General features: G+C 32.6%; 1 long non-coding RNA gene across 1 annotated transcript in view; it reads left to right on the top strand.

The window, feature by feature from the left end:
* The window catches only part of LOC141577916 (uncharacterized), a 445,824-nt gene that overhangs the window by 195,757 nt on the left and 229,825 nt on the right, over positions 1-20,242 (top strand). Inside the window, exon 3 of the long non-coding RNA XR_012507539.1 lies at positions 8,119-8,208. This is a non-coding gene — a long non-coding RNA (uncharacterized LOC141577916). The remainder of the gene's footprint in view (positions 1-8,118; positions 8,209-20,242) is intronic.

The raw sequence follows: 20,242 nt of genomic DNA, 5'->3' as shown, positions 1-20,242 counted from the left end.
AAATTATATGGACAGACCCAGAGATGATGCATTCCCAAGAAACGTTTAAGAGAGCCCTTGAATCTCTAGCCAGGCTAATTGGTGAAGGTTTCTCTTATATAAGCCGGTATATAAATATAGCAAAAGTTTGCTGTTTTTCAAATGACACAATACCAGCAAAATTAACAATGCATTTGACTAAACAGGGAAACATGGCCCAAATATAGGAACAAAATAAATATCCAGAAATCACCTCTGAAGAAATGTATGAATTATCTGACAAAGAATTCAAAATAATCATCTAAAAAAGCTCAGTGACCTACCAGAGAATGTAGATCACTAAAGAATATCAGGAAAATGGTAAACAAACAGAAGAGCAAACAGTTAGTAAACAATACAGAAAACAGTCCACAAAATGGCAATAGCAAGCTCTGTCTCATTAGTAATTATCTTAAATGTATATGGATTAAGTTCCTTAATCAAAAGACGTACAGTGGCTGAGTAGATAAAAAACTAATATCGAACTATATACTATCTACAGGAGACTCATTTTAGATAAGATGACACATACAAAATAAAATTGAAAGGATGGAAAAGAAAGCAGGAGCGACCATATTTATATCATACAAAATAGACTTTAAGTCAAAAACTGTCAAAGAAAAAGTACATTATATGATAATAAAAAGAATAATTCAACAGGAAGATGTAAAATTATAAATATATATGCACCTAACATCAGAGCACCCAAACAAATGATAAAGACATTGACAGAACCGAAGAGATAAATAGAGAATAACACAATAATAGTAGATTTCAATACCTCACTTTCAATAATGGATAGTAAAACCAGTTATAAGTTCAATTAGGAAACAGGGCACTTGAACAACAGTGTAGATCAATTGGACTAACACAGATACAGAACATTCCACCCTAAAACAGAAGAATACATATTCTCCTTAAGTGCACAGAAAATACTTTTCAGGATAGATCACATGTTATGTAAAAACCAAGTCTTAAGAAATGTAAGAATATTAAAATCATACCAAGTTTTTTTCTGACCATGGCATGAAACTAGGAAGTAACACCAGAAGGAAAACTGGAAAATTCACAAATGTGTGGAATTAAAAACACAGAAACAACCAAAGGATCAAAGAGGAAATCACAAGAGAAACTAGAAATCACAAGCAACTAGATAAAGAACAAACTAAGCTCATCAGAAGGAATACAATTATAATGATTAGAGCAGAAGGAAATGAAATAGAGAACAGAAAAAAACAAAGAGAAAAAACCAACAATATAAAGAGTTTTTAAAAAGATGTCAACAAAATTGACAAGTATTTCACAAGACTGGTTAAGAGAAAACAGAGAATATTCCAAAAACAACAACCAGAAATGAAAGAGGAAACATTACAAGTAATATCACAGGGTGAAAAAAAAGAATCACAAGACACTACTATGAACTTACACACCAAGAAATTGGGTAACTTAGAAGAATTGAATAAATTTCTAGCAATATATAACCTATTAAGATTTAATCAAGAAGAAATAAAAGCCTGAATAGATCTGAGTAAATAGTAAAGAGATTAAATCAGTAATAAAAAGTCTAGCAAACAAATTCCCAGACCTGATGCATTAACTGGAGAATTTTACAAAACATTTAAAGAAATAGCACCAATCCTTCTCAGTCTTCCAAACTCATTTTATGAGGCCACCACCACCCTGTTACCAAAACCAGATAAAGCTACTCTAAGGGAAAAAAAAACAAAACTACAATATCCCTGATGAATATATATGCCAAAATTCTCAACAAAATAAGAGCAGACTGAATTCAATAGCACATTAAAAAGACTGTACACCATGATCAAGTGAGATTTATCCTTGGAATGCAAAGAGGGTTCAACATATGAAAAAAATCGCTGTACTAGTCCAAAATTTAAGTCAGAACTCACATAAGCTCAATTAATGCTGAAAAACATTTGACAGAATTCAATAACCTTTCATGATTAAAAAATAAAGATCCATAAAGTAAGAATAGAAGAAAATTACTTGCACATAATAAAGACCATATATGAAAAGCCCACAGGCAACATTATTCTCAACAGTGAAAAACTTAAAGCTTTAATTCTAAGATTGGGAACAAGGTAAGGATGTCCACTCTTTCCACCTCTATTTAACATGGCACACGGAGTTTTATTGAGAGCCATTAGGCAAGAAAAAAATATAGTTGACCTTTGACAGCCTGGGTTTAAACTGCTCAGATCCATTTATAAATGGACTTTTATCAATAAATATACCATCAGTCCTTCCTGTTTGCAGGTTCTGCATCTGTGGATTTACAAAACCACTAATCAAATTTCAATCTGTGATTGGTTGAATCCATGGATGCAGAACCTGTGGATACAGAGAGCCAACTGTACTATCCCATTTTACATAAGGGTCTTGAGCATCCATGGATTTTGTTATCCAAGGGGAATCCTGGAACCAATCCCTTGTGTGTACTGAAGAACGGCTGTAAAATGCATCCAAAATGGAGAGGAAGAAGTTAAAATATCTTTGTTCAGAGATGAATCTTATATGTAGAAAACCCTAAAGATTTTTACAAAAGTTTTTTAGAACTAATAGATTCAAGAAAGTCACAGGATACAAAAATCCACATACAAACAACTAGTTGTGTTTTTATATACACAAAGAACCATACGCACAGGTAATCATTGTATTATGCATTACTTAAACCATGTTGTTTATGTTTAAGCATCAACTCTTTCCAAAACTTCCACTAGATACTGATTTTATCACAGAGTTCTAAGAACAGGTTTGAAATTACGCATCATATAAATTGCCATTTATACATTTAAAATATCTAAATGATTGACTCAGCTGACATAGTTAGAGAACATGACACTTCATAATCCCAATAACAAATATGCTGGGGAATTGGACTGCCTGGAGAATAAGGAGGTTAAGTGGCAGCAGACGTGCTGATGCATGGACTTTTTCAAGGTGCTGTGCTTGATATTTAAGGATAGTGTTAGAGACATTTTTGAGAAGTACTTTCAGTAGTTTAAATGAATATATTAAGATTTTTATAAACAACAAATATGATTGCTTATCTTTATTTGTAAGTATGGTTTCCTGTGTGGGAATAAAGCACATGTTGGCCTTTGTCTTAGACAATAGAAACTTGCATATTAGCACCTGGATTTTACTTTCAAGATTAAGAAACATAAACATAAAATACTTAATCTGAATAATTGAGATGAAAATGATTAAATAATTGGATAAAGCTTTAAACTGCATACATTGAATTCCTTCAACATTCCATTCCTCTTTTAAATCTATTAAATCTTTTACCCTGAAACTTTTTAGCATGGATTACTCTTTTGCTGCTCTGGAGAAGTTTGCTCTATCAAACTCATAGGTATTTGAACAAGTTGCCTTTGGTCCAAGGACAGAGGACAAGACAGGGAAGCAGCATTTGGCACCTAAACAATCATGAGATACAATTATTAGGCTTAGAGTTGTGTTCTTTCGGCACTGAACACTGGATAAATGACAGAGCTACCATGTATTCTGACTGAAACCAAGCTTTGTTTGTGTCTGTAATAAGCAACCCTGGGATGAGCTGGCCCTGCAATGTAGCTATGTCCTCCAGTAAGGGATATTGCTTTTCTGCCAGTCCGTTTTATAAGACATATGCGAAAAAGCAGCCTTATCCTTGGGGAATATACAGGATGCTTGGCAGTAGGCATGTGGATTTGGGGGATTAGACACTTGAATTATCTGGAAAGGCAGCTACCCAGAACCTGGGATTTGGAGAATCATGACATTTTGTTCTACTTCTGTCAATGAAAGGGAAGCCCCAGTCCCATCTGAAGTTGACCTATGTAGTCCCTCTCACTGAGAAAAGAGGAGTCTTTAGTCACAGTTTTCTTGTTGCTCAGGCAGCTGAGTGTGAGTTCCTGGTTTTATTTTTGGGTAATTCTACTAACTGGACCACAGACTGCTTCTCTGCAATTCCTTTCCTGGTAATAGGAAGGTATTTCTCATTCTCACTATTTGTTTTACTAATCAGATAGAATATTTTATGATGTTTGAGGACATTCTAGATCTTTAAACAAACAAAAGAAGTTTTTGAGGGGATACTTTACCCTTAAGATTAGGAAACACTTTTTATCTATTTCTATAAAAGCATTTTAATTTAAAGGCAGAGCAGTGATTTTCTGCATGCTTTGTTGTTTTAATTGGGAAAGTCTAAAATACTGCCTAGGGCCAGAAGAATTTTTGTCTACATATCATCTTCCTTATATAACCAATGGATGATGTTTTGGGGTTAAATATATTCTTAAAAATCAGTGCGTGATCTTAATTATTAAACAGCAGTTCATAGAAGGAACAAAGCAGTAAAGACTTACAACACATTAACACTGTTTTCTAGGGAAGATGATACCTGAGTGATATAAAAATAGCATGTATAGCATTTTATTTTTATAGAAGAAATATATATAAAGGGTAGATAAGTTACATAGCAAAATTTTAGCAGCAATTTTTTCAGATAGTGTGATACGAGTATTATTTATCCCCATCTCTGTATTTAAGCATATTTTATTTTTAAAATTGAAATGTATGTGCATTTAAACATATATAGACACAATTTTTTAAAATCTGAAGGGCCTTATAATCTAGTAAGGGAGATATAACATGTACATAGATATCCATCCATGGTAATTGAAAAAAAGTGTCAAAGTATTACAGATGAAGTACCATGGTAAGTAACAAGGGAAGATAATACGTCGATTTCTTTTTCTTGGCTTTTAGAGTTTGCAAGGAAAATATTTTCTTTTTGTCTGGAAATAACACATTGCTTTCTATTTTTCAATTAGATATGTCAGCATTTATTTTTAGACATGACAATTTCTGATTAATTGTCTCATACAATTAAACTGAATGGGAGTTGAATTTCAAAAAAGTTAGAAACCAATAATAAACAATTCCAGTTAATGAGTGTATAGAAACTCATTGAGATCACCATAAAATCCAAGTAATAGTTTATGGTACTATAGTTTCCATTCATTTTGCAACTTGCCTTGCCGTGTTTGACCACTGATTTTATATTCCTATCTGGGAAGAGGCTATTCATCTATTAACTATTATTTGCTATCTTCTGCATGCTGGTATGATTTTTTTAAAAAACATAATTATCCACTTAATTTTCTAGATATACCTCCTTCAATATGATATTATAGTTACTATCCAAAGTGGGATATCAGACTAATTAAGCTGTATTTTGGGACATGAATTCCATAGTTAAGTAAGTTTGGGAAAGTTTGTAATTACATTACAGAACAGTGCAATGTGTGAAACAGTTTAGCTGCAAAAATTTTGGTATCTTTCAGATTCCCAAACACCGCTTTATTATGGTATAAGTTTTTTATTTAAAAAATGGGGATTTCCTTAGTAGGTAGAATTGCTAAAATTTGAGATAAAAGAAAGCTCTATTTGAGCTGTATGTAATAGGCAGAAAAATCTTTGCAAATGGCCTGTGGATGGCAGTGTTTTGGTATTCCAGAAGATAACTATCTCAAGTTGTTTTCCTTCTATGATTCATGTTTATATCTTGCCTCTGAATCACATATAAAAACAACCAGCTGAGTGTATGTTGTCAGCTGGTAAACACTTTTTAATGAACCAGACCTCACTTTTGTTTGAACATGCATCAATGTTTATGGTTTTATTTCAGAACATCACCAGAATAAGGACCATTTTGGCCAAGAGAAAATTAAATCAGCCAGTGATGAGAACTTATGAACAAGAACAGACATCTCTAATGGTTCTGTAGCTTATTTTATCTGTTGCTTTATTTCTCCTCTGTGTAGTGTGTTGTGAAGTGTATGATTTATTCATAGAAGACACTGTCACTGTCGAAGGATTGTACTCTAAACCACTGAAGTCTTGACAAAATCCATTAAAAGAAAGGAATAATAATCAAACTATCAAGTATTTAAAGACCATGTTTTATTTTTTTCCCTGAATAAATCCTACTGATCACTAGATTTGAACCATATGAAAATGCCAATGTGTAGCCATTTTCAAACTAAAAAATATAGCAACTTTATATGATCCAAGATAATTTATCAGATTTCAGTCTGGTCAATTCTGATGGTTCTTAGTATTTCATTTCCATATGAGAAATCAGTAATAATGGAAATGTTTTCTGAGTAGCAGCCACAAATTAATGTAACTAAAAGATAAATTAGCCAGTTATAAAAGTAAAACTTAGGTTTATTAAAGGGATCTTAATAAGACATCAATCAAAAGACAATATGTCTGTTACACTACTGGGGGCAGTTGTCTGAACATGGTTAGTGGTAATAGTTCTCCTGTTGATTTACAGAGCTTCAATTCCCCAAAATATGTGAAACTAGTTTATTAGTTTTCTGAGGTTGCTGTAACAAAATACCACGTGCTTTGTAGTTTAAAAACAATAAAAAATTTATTCTCTCACATTTCTGAAGTCTAGAAGTCTGAAATCCAGAAGTGTTAGATCTGTCCCTTCCCTCTTTCAGCTTCTGGTGGTTACCAGATTCCTTGACTTGAGGCTAGTCTCCAATCTCTGCCTGTCTTCACATTGCATTCTCTTCTGTGTCTGTTTTCTCTTCTGTGTGTCTCTTATAAGGTTGCTTGTCATTGGATTTAGGGCCTACCATATCCTCATCTCAGATCCTTACCTTAGTTATATCTACAAGGACTCTTTTTACAAACAAGGTAAAATTAACAGTTAACTTTAGGGGATTGGGATATGGACATATGTTTTAGGAGACAACTAGTCAGTCCACCACAGTACTCTTAGATTTCTTTTGAGGAACTGGATGATTATTAAGGAAAATAAATATGATACAGTTTAGTTTTAGTTTGCTTTTACTTACAAGTCACCATCAAGTAGTCTGAGGTCTCATGAAGCTCTTTATTCACATTCAGTCTCCAAATAAAAACAAGAAAACTTTCAGAAGTATACTAAGACTTGGAATAAGCAAAAGACAGTTGAAAACACTCTCACATCTACCATATGATCTGCTGGTCTGTAAGGAATTTGGTTCCCAATGGGAAAAGGAGCTTGTACCAGAATGTAAATCTTTATCAAGAAAGTCTTGCTAGAAAGAAAATGTCAGCCGAACAAAATAGTAATCTTAGAGATATAAGTGATTTACCTTCTGGCATAAGCTCCCCACCTTGTAGCTGGCTGGTAATGGTTCACAGAGCAGAACTGTATATACCAGTGTTCTAGAGGGTTTTCTAATGAAGCTGCTTTGTAGTTTTATAGTTCTCTAAGAGATTGTAACGTTGTTTGACTAACAGTGATAAAGGTCTAACTCTTGTATGCAGTACCATTTAACTTTTGAGGTTAATTTGTAAACACCTAAGTTGTCTTTTTTTTTTTTTTTCCTCTTTGAGAAACACCTTAAAGGTCTTGGTTTTATTGTAAAAAGTCCATCAATCTTATTTCTAATTTGATATTTTAAATTCAGGAATCCTTTCCCCCTTTGGATTCATCAGTCCCTTGTCCTTAAATCCTATCTTGTCTTTCTGCTGATTCTCAAATAATAAGTGACTAAAAATTTCACATGTGATCATGCTTTTTCCACTCCCATTGAGATGAATCCAATAATCTAAAACCATCTGGAAACATTTGGATGTAACTTCCTCCTTTCCAATTGGTAGAGGTATTTTCATTATCAGTTTCTCAGGAGAGGGTTTGTGTTTCACATACCAGCACAAATTACTTCATTCATCTCTTCAAGAAACATTTCTTGACACTGTGGATACTGAGCCTCATGAGGCATATTTCACTTTTAAGGACTAACTGATTGGTAAGAGATATGAAGAAATACACTTGTGGTTATAAAAATAAAATTTGATGCTAGGTAACAACAAATCCCATGAGAGAACATAGGAGGAATTCCTAATTCAAGGGGAAGGATCCAAGGTCTCCCAGAGGAGATGGCTCTTCAGGTAGATACCAAAGGACAATTAGGAATTCATCTACTACTGAATTCTCTTTAACTACTATCTACCATTCTAAAGCAATGATACTTTTGTTTGATAAAAAAAGGTAACTTTGATACTTTATCCTTTTCTACCCAGATCTGGTGTGGCCTTTGGAACAGACACAGAACAGTCTGGTTACCTTCAGAAGCCAAAGATCTCAAAGGATATAGTAGAAGGTATTGAAAGGTAAGTGGATGGACACCTAGGCAAGACTTTACCTCTTTTATAATATATCTTGGCATATGCAGGCCATTATTCCCATAATCATATGGAAAAAAATCTCAAGTAATGTATTTCAGGCTGAAGAAAGCAGCTTATAAGCAAAGGGACCCCAAAACTAATTGTGATTACTGCAACTTCTTGATTTATATATTCCCCCTCTAACACACTGCCAAAGCTTTGCAGGTGGTGTTCTCTCTTACCACGGTAAGTCGGAAACTCGAAACAGCTTTTTTGTATTAACAGATTGTGTTGTTGTTATTTGAGTAGCAACCATTTGACAAGATTCAGTGCCAAAGGTATATTTGACAATCACGATTTAGCAAATTCATGAGCTGCATGGCTTGGGCCTTAATTTAGAGATAGGATAGGACTCTCTTTGATTTCTGAAGTCTGAACTTTTGAGTCAGTGGGATGGTGGGCTTCCCTCCAGGATAAACTTTGTGAAAGTACAAGATTTTTGTTTTTGATATCTTTTGTTGTTGATGTTGTTATTGGCACAATGATTTACTGATTAAAAGGGGGCTGTTGTTCAGGCAGCTAGATTGGCAACTCGGTATGTGGTTTGCTTATAAGCCTGTGAACACTGAGAAATTTCTGCTCCTACTAGGTAAGGATTTTATCTTTTCCTAATCATTAAAGATGTGTTTGCATTAGCATATGGAGTGAAATACAAAGGCTTTATTTTAAATAAATGAAGCAGTTTGTCACTGCATGTGACAAGACTTCCTCCCTGTGATAATGAATACTTGTATAGGAGAGGAAACTGCAAAAAACTGGGAATTGAAGTACAAAGAAGGGGGCTGAGTCGCACCACATTAAAGACAGAGCTTTTGCTTTTAAGTGTAAATCTACCATTTATTATATCCCCTGGTGAAATAAAGTTATTGCTCATTGTATATTAACTATGACCTTGAAAATCACAAAGGAATGTACACAAAGGAGAAAAAATGAATTAGACAACAACAAAAGATTTTCTTTTGTTTAAGTTGTCTAAAGTAAACGGAATCATTAAGGCTTTGGAAAAATGAACTTGGATTCCTTTTCTGATTATCAAGGAGAAATGTCCATAACTAATTATTTGCCTTATAAAGATAAGTTTCCAAATCCATATTGCACTTGAAAGTTCATTAAATTACACGATTTTACTGTTGACTTACTTCTTAAATTTATGGAAAGGAAATGTTTATAATTATTTCCACACACAATTGGGAATAATCATATTCTGAAGAAATTTACTAAAACCAAAAATAGTAAAACAATTGCCTTATTTTATATGGTGCAGCATATTACAAACCAACACTGTGTAAGACTCTGAAATGTTCAATTATTATTTATAAAATGACTATCAAGAGGTTTTGAACAAGGAAGAAAATATAGTATGAGAATATGGATCAGGGATTAATAATGAGAATAAGACTTTACATAATTATGGGAGAGACTAGAGAGGGAAGGATGTGAAAGGGAGATTTGGGAGATCAAAGAAGAGTCACGAATCAGCACTGCTAAATTACTGACATGGGCAAAAAGTCAGGAATTTTAGGGGCTTCTGGGAAGTCCAGCTACCAAATGGAATGGGAACATGAGAGAAATTAAGGAAAAAGGCTAGGGCAGATTGTCCAAGTTGTGTAACTCTTGCTTTAAAACGTCTCCAGCCAAATATCTGACGGTGGGCTTTAATTTGCTGTTGATCAGCGTGGCTGGCAGTACGATTACTAAAACAAGATGGAGCCCACTTTTTTTCTGTCTGTCACAGCATCTAATCCAATGACCTGCAAAGAGTGATGGCATCTGCTTCACTTCTGCTTCCAATTATCAAGCATGTTCTTATTTTTGCCCACTCTAATCTAGAACATATAGGGCATGGAAACCTGAAAAACATAGTTTAAGCTTAACTAAATTGACAAAGTACAAACTGCCACAGACTTAAATATAAATGATAAACACTTCCAAGTAATATTGAAGAAAAAGAATAGTGATAATTAAGGCCATAGAAATTCGTCTAGTACTGACTGCATTTCTGCTTTTGCAGTTATAGAAAGTATAAGTTTATACATGATAAAAATATGTATGATGTGAATAAGTCTAAATTGCAAAGACTTTGAACTAATTTAATGGTATCTGAAAAAAAATCCGTTATAGGAAATGGTGAAGAAAGTTACTGTGAGGACTAAAAGAGCAAGCTCATTGATAATCTGAAAGTTATTATGGCAAATTACAGAGTTAATTAAAAATAGTTCACTTGGTATATGCTAACCTAGCAAAATTATTACAGAAATTACTCTAAAACTAGCAAAATTATTACAGAAATTACTCTAAAAACCGTCTTAGACAGACTGATCCATAAGGTCATCCTGCATGGAAACTGAATTAGAGTAAAATGCAGACTGCATTTATGCAATTCACATCTTCCTAGACATGGAGGGGTCCTCCTATACATGGATTCACTAGAACCCCAGAATCAGGATAACTCTTGGATGATTTTGCTGGTTTGTGAGAAACAGTAGGGGGAAAATTAAGCATAAATAAGTAAGAAGGGGAGATAAGATTTTTTAATCTTGTTTCATTTTTAATGATCCACAACAATTTAAAAATTTTCGGTCCTACAGAACTTTACAGTAGACACCCGTACACTCTACTCAGAATGACAAATTGTTAAAAATGGGAATATTTGTTTTATCTATGGATAGATAGATGGCACTTACAATACGGCTATTATGACTGACTGATAGACTGGATTTTTATTTTATGTACTTTCTGTTAAATTACATTTTAGTTTGAATAGCCAGTTGTGTAAATAAATAGCTGAATGGCTATTGCATAAAAGAACACAACTACAGAGGATGTTTCAATATTTGTTAGAAATCCCTGACATCATCGTAATCCTCTATCCTGGTTATTTTTATTTTTCATGGTTTTGCTAACAGTTTTTAGAGTTTTTAATATGGAATTTCAAATTAAATTTTATAATTCCAGAAAAAATGGATATTTAGGGGAAACTAGCATTCATTGCATATTGAATAATTCAACCTTGCTAAAGAGAGATCTGGCCTTTGCCCCTAGCTTCTAGGAATTTCTCTAATTTCATGGACTGTCCTACCTGGTAAAAGTGTCTCTAGGTGGGGGCTTTTGGCCACACCAGATAGTCTAAACAATGTGATTTAAAATGGATCTTTAGGTTACAAGATAGCGGCTTAGTCTCTGGAGGGGCTAGTAACTGAGGTCAGCCACATGAACAGCCAACCAGGTCTGCATGACCAATTAATTCTCTGTAAAAACTATGGAGACCGAAGCTCAGGTGAGTCTCCTTGGCTGGCAGTACTTCGTGCCTATTGTAACACAGTGTTTCCAGAAGAGTTGATGTTCATAACTTCACAGAGAGTGGACAGTCAGCTCTGCTTTTGGAATTGATACGGAGTCGGCCCCACACATCTCCCCTTGGCTGATTTTAACGTGTCCTTTCACTACAACACATGGTTAACGGTCAGTGTAACAGCTTTCAGTAGTACTGTGAGGCCTTCTAGTGAATTATCAAAGCTGACTGTGGTCTTGGGGACCCCTAAACTTGCAACTGATGTCAGAATTGAGGGTGGTTTGAGGAACCTTGACCTCTTAATTTGATATCTGAGTGAGGGTGGTCTTGTGGACTATTTCCTAAACTCAAAATATAACACATTTTATCCCCCCCAAAATTCTATTTTCAGTTGTTTGAGGCTAGTCTTGCATCTCTTGTATATGTTTTGTGCAATTTTTACTAATTTTATTGCTAAGTGTTTTAATTTCTTTTGGAGTATTGCTAGTGCAAAAATAGATTTCTGTTATATCTTCTAATTAGTTTTTTTCAGGTGTATGAAACATACTGCTTTGTTGTATATGTAATTATACATATGAATACTTTGGGAATTATTTGCCTTGAGTCAGTTTTATAGTTTATTATCACATATTTTTCAAGTACACCATTCTTTTATTGTAGAAATAGAAGTAGTTTTACTTTCTTCTAATTTCTATACCTATTTTTATCTCTTCTATAGTTTTTTTGGAACATTATATAGACACATATAAGATATCTACACATTCCTATATTATTGAGTTTTTTGAAAATCAGGAGTGGGAGTTGTCTTTTGTATGTTTCTCCTTATATCAATTAAAATGACTAACTATATTAATGGATATCCTAATATTGAATAACCTTTGCACTGTTGCATTCCTAGAGTAAAATCTCATATGGTCTAGCTCTGTGAATTTCTCAATGTGCTGCTGCAGTCTATGTTACTAATATTTTATTTAGTATTTTTACAGTGATATTTCTGAGACTGGTTAGTAGTTTTCTTTCTATTTGTCTGTTTCATTTTTGAAGTATTTATCAAGCGCAGGTATTAATGCTATATGTGCTTAATTATATAAATCTGAAGTTTTTCTCCATTGTCTAAATTTTGAAACAAATTATAAAACATTAGGGCTAACTGGTGTTTGAAGATTTAGTTGTGAGAATGTCTAGGCTTAGTAAAGTGTGTGTGTGACGTTGTTTATTCTATTTCTCCTCTGGAAATTTATCTCTCTAAGCTTTCTATGGCTACTGGAGTCAGTTTTTAGTAAATTGTATTTCTAGTCATTTTTCTGTTTTATTTAACATGTGCTACATTGAATTGCAAAAATACTAAATTAAAAAAAATTTTTACTTGGAGCACTTTTGTTCATCCCATGAATGATTTGTTCAAATACTTGTGGTTTAACATGTGAATTTTCACCTTGGAACTTACCATTGCTTGTCTGTATGTGATGTGGGTGTTTCTGCTCAAACTCTGGTCCTCGTTCGAGTCCTAGCATTTATCTTCTGTGCTGTGTGAGACCATTAAGACAGAAGTGGTGGAAATCACTGAGGTTCTGTGATAGCCTCAGACTCCACATTTTTTACTTCTGACCTCAAGGATGTTTGTTTCTTTCTTTACCAGTTCAGTCATGTATTTAAAAACATTTAAATGATATAGTCTACCAGACATTTTTCAGTAAGAAGAATTTTAATATGGCCAGCCTGTCATCAAAAACCATGACATTTTTCCATTTAGTTTAAATAAAGTCAATTAATGTTGATTGCCTTTTCCACTTTTGAATTAGTTGTAGCACGAGCATTATCCACATCTATTTTACTCACAGATAATTTCATACTGACAATACATCTTAAAATCTCTGTTTTGAGTTCATATAAATATTTTTAAAAATCAATCAGTACAGAGGTTTTACATTTGAAAACTCATTCTGTTTTGATGCTAATAGTTCTATTGAACAAATGAAATCACTGTGTGTGCACAGCATCTTCAACCAAGCCATCGAAATCATAGTGTTCTTTGTTTACACAATTCCTACACCAAGTCTTATTTAGAACACTCTCCAGCCGTAGTTGTTAAAAAATATGTAATATGCACCTTTCCAAGTTCCTTCCATAGAACATGATATAAATATTTTATTTTCATGAAAGTCAATAAATTTTATAGATTCTGTCTATGGTACATAAAGTGAAAAAATTTTTCTGATAATTCAAAACAAAACAGAGTAATTTCTATCAGTTCAGGTAGTCCAAATGCTAAGTAACTGATTCACAAATGGTAAGACCAATTCTAGTTCAAATATTTTTTGTGCTCTACACAAATATTTTGTGTGTGTGTGCTTTACATAGTAAGTAAAAGGCAAAATCTAAAACCTGATTGGGAAGTTATTTTTCATAAGTATTTGTCCTTGAAAGTGATATAATGCTAAAACTTTTATTTAAGAAGTAAAATATTTTATTATCTTGAACTCTACACAGAATAGCTCAATAAAAAGAGGAGGTTGATTTGATATTAGAGAAATTTAAATTATGAATAAATCTTAGGAAAATCTTCCAGTGAATGCTCATTTCTTTTTAGTATCAGAGTTTTAAAATTTTAGCCTTTTCGAATATTTGAGGTAAGTTTACATAGAGAAATGCACAACATACTGAGTTTTAATAAATGTGTGTGTGTGTATTCAAATAAACACCATCACAATCAAGGTGTAAAAAATTTCCCTGACCCCAGAAAGTTCTCTGTGGCCCCTTTACAGCAACAACTGTTTTGATTTCTAGCCCAACAGATTAGTTTTCCTGTCCTTGATCTTTTTATAAATGGATTCATAATATGTCTATTATTTGTGTCTGGCTTCCTTTATTGAACAAAATATTTTTGAGACATCTATATGTGAATGATGCATGAATCCGTATTTCATTCTTTTAAAATTTCTGAGTAGTGTTCAACTGTATGAATAAAACATTTTTTAATCTATTCTACTGTTGATAAAATATTTGGGTTGAGTCTAGTTTTGACCTGTTCTGAATAAAGTGTATCAAAAAAGATTTTATGTAGACATTCTCTTGGAAAAATACCTAATATTGATATTGCTAGATCATAGCTTATTAGAAACTGATGAACTTTTCCAAAGTTGAGTCTGTGATGTACAGAATTACCAGTAATGTGTGAGAGCACCTGTTTCTCCACATCTTCATCAACATTTAATGTTGTCATTCTTATAATTTTAGCCATTTTAGTGATTATAGTATCTCATTGTACTTTCATAATCAAAGGTGATGTAATGATGTGAAGCAGCTTTTCATTTTTTGTTGCCATTTGTCTATCTTTCTTGATGGCCCTTTGTATGTCTTCCTTTATGAAACGTCCGTTCAAATCTTTTGCTATTTGTTTATTTTTATTTTGATATAATTGACACATAACATTATATGAGTATCAGATGTAAAACATAATAATTCAGTATTTGTATGTATTGCAAAATAATCACCACAATAAGTGTAGTTAATGTCCATCACTACACATTGCTACAAAGTTTTTTTTTCTTGTGATGAAAACCTGTAAGATCTACTCTCTTAGCAACTTAAAAAATATAATACAGTATTACTAACTATAGTCCATATGCTTACATTCCTGGGACTTACTAACTTTATAGCTGGGAGTTTGTACTTTTGAACACTCTTCTCTCATTTTGCATCCCCCTTCCGCTGCCTCTGGCAGCTACCAGTCTGTGCTCTGTATCCATTAGCTTTTTTTTTGTTCATTGTTCTTTTCTTTTTTGTTTGTTTTTGTTTTAGATTTCACATATAAGTGAGATCATATGGTATTTGTCTTTCTCTGTCTGACTTATTTTACTTAGTGAAATGCCCTCAAGGTCCACCCGTGTTGACACAAATGACAAGGTTTCCTTCTTTTTATGCCTGAAGAATATTCCACTGTATGTGTGTGTGTATATATAAATATATATATATTTATATATACACACACCGCATTTTCTTTATCTGCTCACTGTTGATGGACACCTAGGTTGCTTCCATATCTTGGTTTTGTAAGTAATGCTACGGTAAACACGGTGCTGCATGTATCTTTTCAAGTCAGTATTTTCATTTTCTTTTGGTAAATACCCAGAAGTGGAATTGCTGGGTCATATGGTGGATCTGTTTTTAATATTTTTGAGGAAACTCCATGCTGTCTTCCATAGTGGCTGCATCAATTTATATTCCCAGGAATGATACACAAGGGTCTCCTTTTATCCACATCCTCACCAACACTTGTTATTTCTTGTATTTTTGATAATAGCCATTCTACAGGTGTGAGGTAATATCTCATTGTGGTTTTAATTTGCATTTTCCTAATGATTAAGGATATTGAGCATCTTTTCATGTACATATTTGCTGTCTGTAGTTAGTTCTTCTTTGGATTCTATTCAAATCCTCTGCCTATTTTTAAACATGTTTGCTCTTCTGCTGTTGAATTTTATAAGTTCTTTATGTATTTTGGATATTAACTCCTTATCAGATATATTATTTGCAAATATTTTCTCCCGTTCCATGGGTTGCCTTTTCAAGCCAAAGCAATCTCAAGAATGAAAAACATAGCTGGAGGCATCACACTTCCTGATTTCAAGCTATATTACAAAGCTAATCCAACAGTATGGTATTGGCATAAAAACAGACACACAGACCAATGGAATAGAATAGAGAGCCCAGAAATAAACCCACACATGTACAATCAATTAATTTATGACAAAAAGTTCAAGAATATACAATGGGGAAGGACAGTCTCTTCAGTAAGTGCTGTTAGGAAAACTGGACAGCTACATGTGCCTATTTAGTATTCCAGAATAATTAATTAAATCTGATATAACAGTCAGTCTCATTAGAGATGGAAATAACATAATGAGATCTGCAGTTTGGAAGAAGACTCACATTGAGATAGTGCAGAAGATGGATGCAAGGGAAGGAGCACAGAGAGGACCAGAAAATGAAGGCAAGGGTATTAGACACAAACTTTCGAAAATTATTATTGTTATATAAGCTAGTGTAATGAGATTCTGAACTAGAGAAATGGCAAAAAGATTAGAAAAAGAATTTCGGAGGTATTTGAAGAATAGAAGGAATGGAAATTACTAAAAGGTGTTAGTGAAAGACTTACAAAAGTAAAAGAAGAAGTCAAAGATGATGTTTGGAATTAGGTTAACTGTTTGATGTTAATATTTTGATAAACATCAGGAAAACAGGAGAAGATAATTTTAAAGTGGGGAGAAGAAAAATGAGATCAATTTTGAACTTAAAATTGTGTTCCTGTGGCCTTTGGATGTGGCCAATCAGAAGCATGAAATAGCAATATATTTTAATTTTGTGCAGCTACTAAAATAATTTCCCAGTCTCCAAAACTATAAAATCTTGGTATAGAGATCTCAAAAATAGAAGGAAATTGGACAGTCTGAAGAATTTAAGAATAATTAAATGGCATCTCATTGGTATATTCTCTGGTCATTCTTTTCTTTGAGGGTAAATATTTCCAAGCTCCTTAATGCTGACTCTTACTATTTTTTTCCACTTGAGTCTTCTGTTTTCTGTCTTGGTCAGCACTTTTGCTCACCCCAACTCCCCAGTGCATTCAGTGGATAAGACTCTCAAGTTAACCTGTCAAATTCAATTAACTGCTGCAAGCTGTCCATGGTGACACTTGCTGTAATTAATTGAGAAAACCAGCATAAAGGCACCCTTTAGAGTCCTTTGTAATTGAGTGTGAAGTCTCAGGAGATCTGTTGCTCAATTCCAAGTGTATGGAGTTTTTGGGTGGGATGTGGGCTGTGCCATGGAAACCATTTATGAACTTGTTATATGCTGTGTCCAAACCTATATACCACCAGATTTGCACTCAAGAGACATGGTGTGAGAACACTGATAGCTTTCTGTGTAGATTGGATGTTTCAACTTCTTTGTCTCCTCATTTACCCCACAGATATTTCAGATTTTTCTTTTTTCCTTACTTTACCCATGAAAGAAAATTACTTCAACTTTCTGTAATATAATGACCATAGATTTAGGCTAGATGATAAAGCTAAAGATTTACTAAAAATAATGTATATATTTTTAGAAATAATGATTTTGTGTATTACTTTCCTCTGTGCCCACAATATTAGATATCTTACCTTTTCATAGTGCTCATATCCATTAACTCAACCTATCAGAATAGGGCATATTTGAATATGCAGAAGTAGGCTACACAGCATTAATTCAGGAAAACATGCTGTTTTCCAATCAATTGTTCAGCAATCTAACTTTCTGTCCTTGTAACTAAAATTTCCTAGTCTTCCCTCGGTGCCAGAATAATAATTTTGAAGTAACTGACTAAGGTTTACATTAATCACCACTAGGTGGTAGCCTTGTCAGGGATCATTGATCGATACAGTGATTCCTTGGGTGTTTGTGATGAGATAATAAGATAATCCATGTCTCATAATTACCACACTTTCAGCACAGAATGAATGCTCAGTAAATACCAGTTATTATTTTTATTTTTAAATTAACATTTATTAAACATAGCTGCATTCTAGTCATGGTATCAGATAATCTAAAAACTGGTTTAATATTCAGCTATTTAAGAAGTTTCAATTTTGTGTTTTTACTGAACTTTGATCATTTATGTGATTCATCAATTACACTGCCATGCACTTAATTTTATATAATTTAAGAAAAATTATTTTAACAACTATTTGGTATTAGTTATAAATAGATACTCTGTTAATGCAAATTAAATATTCTGTAAGACTTAAAAATGTGTTTTTTTTTTCCTTTAACATTTCCTACCATTTTCTGATTATCAAAGCTCTACATAAAGCTTTTCTCCACATTTACTCAATATAATTCATTTCACACTCTCATGATATCAATGATCATATTCTCCAAGATTGGAATGTTTCATGCAAAGTGTACCAAAAACAAAGCAAAACAAACAATAAAACAAACTCATGGAATAAAAACTTCTTACCAGACTTTGCAAAGAGTACAAAAATGGATGACACTTTCGTTATATATCAGGATAATTTTTAAGTATCTCTACTGCGTTGTAATATCCTGACATTAGGAATTCTAAATGTACATCTGTAAAGACACTACATGTTTATGGCATCAACTAGATATGAAGGATAAGATAAGTAACAGTTAAATTCAAAGTATTCTGATTCTAATATTTAAAAATTAATACTTTATTTGAAAAAATTAAAATTGTATATGTGTATTAAAAAATATGAAACACTAAATATTATACAAAATGATAAAATTCTTCCTTGCCCATCCCAGTGTACCCTAGAGAAAGCCACTCTTTCGTTCTCTCTCTTTTATTGTCTCCTTTGTTACTTTTAAATTACACACACACATCTTTGAAATCCTTTGATGTGAATAAACCACACTTTTTAATAGCTTCATAATACATATGTGCCATAATTTAAAACATTTTCTTATAATAAATGTAAGTATTGTTTGTAATTTTAAACTATAGCATATAAATATTACTATATGTATGTAAGTGGATATATATGTATACATGTATGTATTTGTGCAAGTGTTCAAGTGTTGATGAAACGGTAACTTTTCAGAAGTAGATTTTGCTAGTGAATTTTGCTCAGTTTTTTTTTTCTCAATTGTTTGTTCTTTTTTTATTCATTGGTAAGAGATCTTTATATAATGTTAATATGAATAATTTTTGTAATCGCACACTGCAGATTATTGTATCAGTTTGCCACTAGTCTTCTTTATTCTTTCACAGGTTCTTTCTTAAATAAAGATGTTTACATTTTACATTGTTATTTCTCATATATATACATCTGTAGTACCTTTTTTTTAGAAAAACTTTCCACATCCCAAGATTAAAAAATAAAATCATTTGTTGTCTACTAGCATATTTATGCTCTATGTATACATTCTTAATTCTTCAGAAGCTTTCTGTTATATAAAGTTTTGAGTAGAAATTTAGCTTCTGTTTTTTTCCAAATGTGTGATCAAATATCCAAACTCTACTTATTACTAAGTCATCCATCTTTTTCCTGCTAAACTTAAAAGCCAAATTTACCTAATAGTAAGCTTGTTTATATGCCTATGCATGTTTTTCTGACCCAAATTCTGTTCCGTTTATGCCTTTAATCTTGAACCAATCAACACAATTTTTAGTAATGTTGTTTACAAATTTTATATTTTATTTATGTTTGCTATACCTTCATGAGTCAAATTTGGTAATTAAAAATTTCCTGGAAAACTATCAATTACATTTAGGTTTTCTAATTTGTTAGCATACAATTTATTCTAGTTATTATTTTACGTATGTTTCCATTTCATCAGTTTTTTCTTTTTTATTCCTAATTATATTTATCTGTGCTTTCCTCTTTTTATTTCCTGTGACTGCTAGACATTAGTAATTTATTACTTCATCAAAGAACAAGCATCAAAAATTAATCTTTTTATTTTTGAATCTATTTTATACTATCCACTTTAATCCACATTATTTGCTTGTTTAAATTTTCTTTTAACTTGGTCTACTATTCTTTTAAAATTTTTGGAGTGTTGTTAATTTTCAAAATTCTTTTGTGATAAATACATTTGTTACAATATACTTACCTGTGATTTCTATGAGTTTGACAAAGTTTTTCCTAAATATTAATTTAATTGATAATAATGTGG

Source organism: Camelus bactrianus, chromosome 6, assembly GCF_048773025.1.
Source record: "Camelus bactrianus isolate YW-2024 breed Bactrian camel chromosome 6, ASM4877302v1, whole genome shotgun sequence".
In the NCBI taxonomy this organism is placed as follows: Eukaryota; Metazoa; Chordata; class Mammalia; order Artiodactyla; family Camelidae; genus Camelus; species Camelus bactrianus.
Note: the sequence above shows the minus strand (reverse complement) of the source record. Positions and strands in the feature narration are given on the sequence as shown.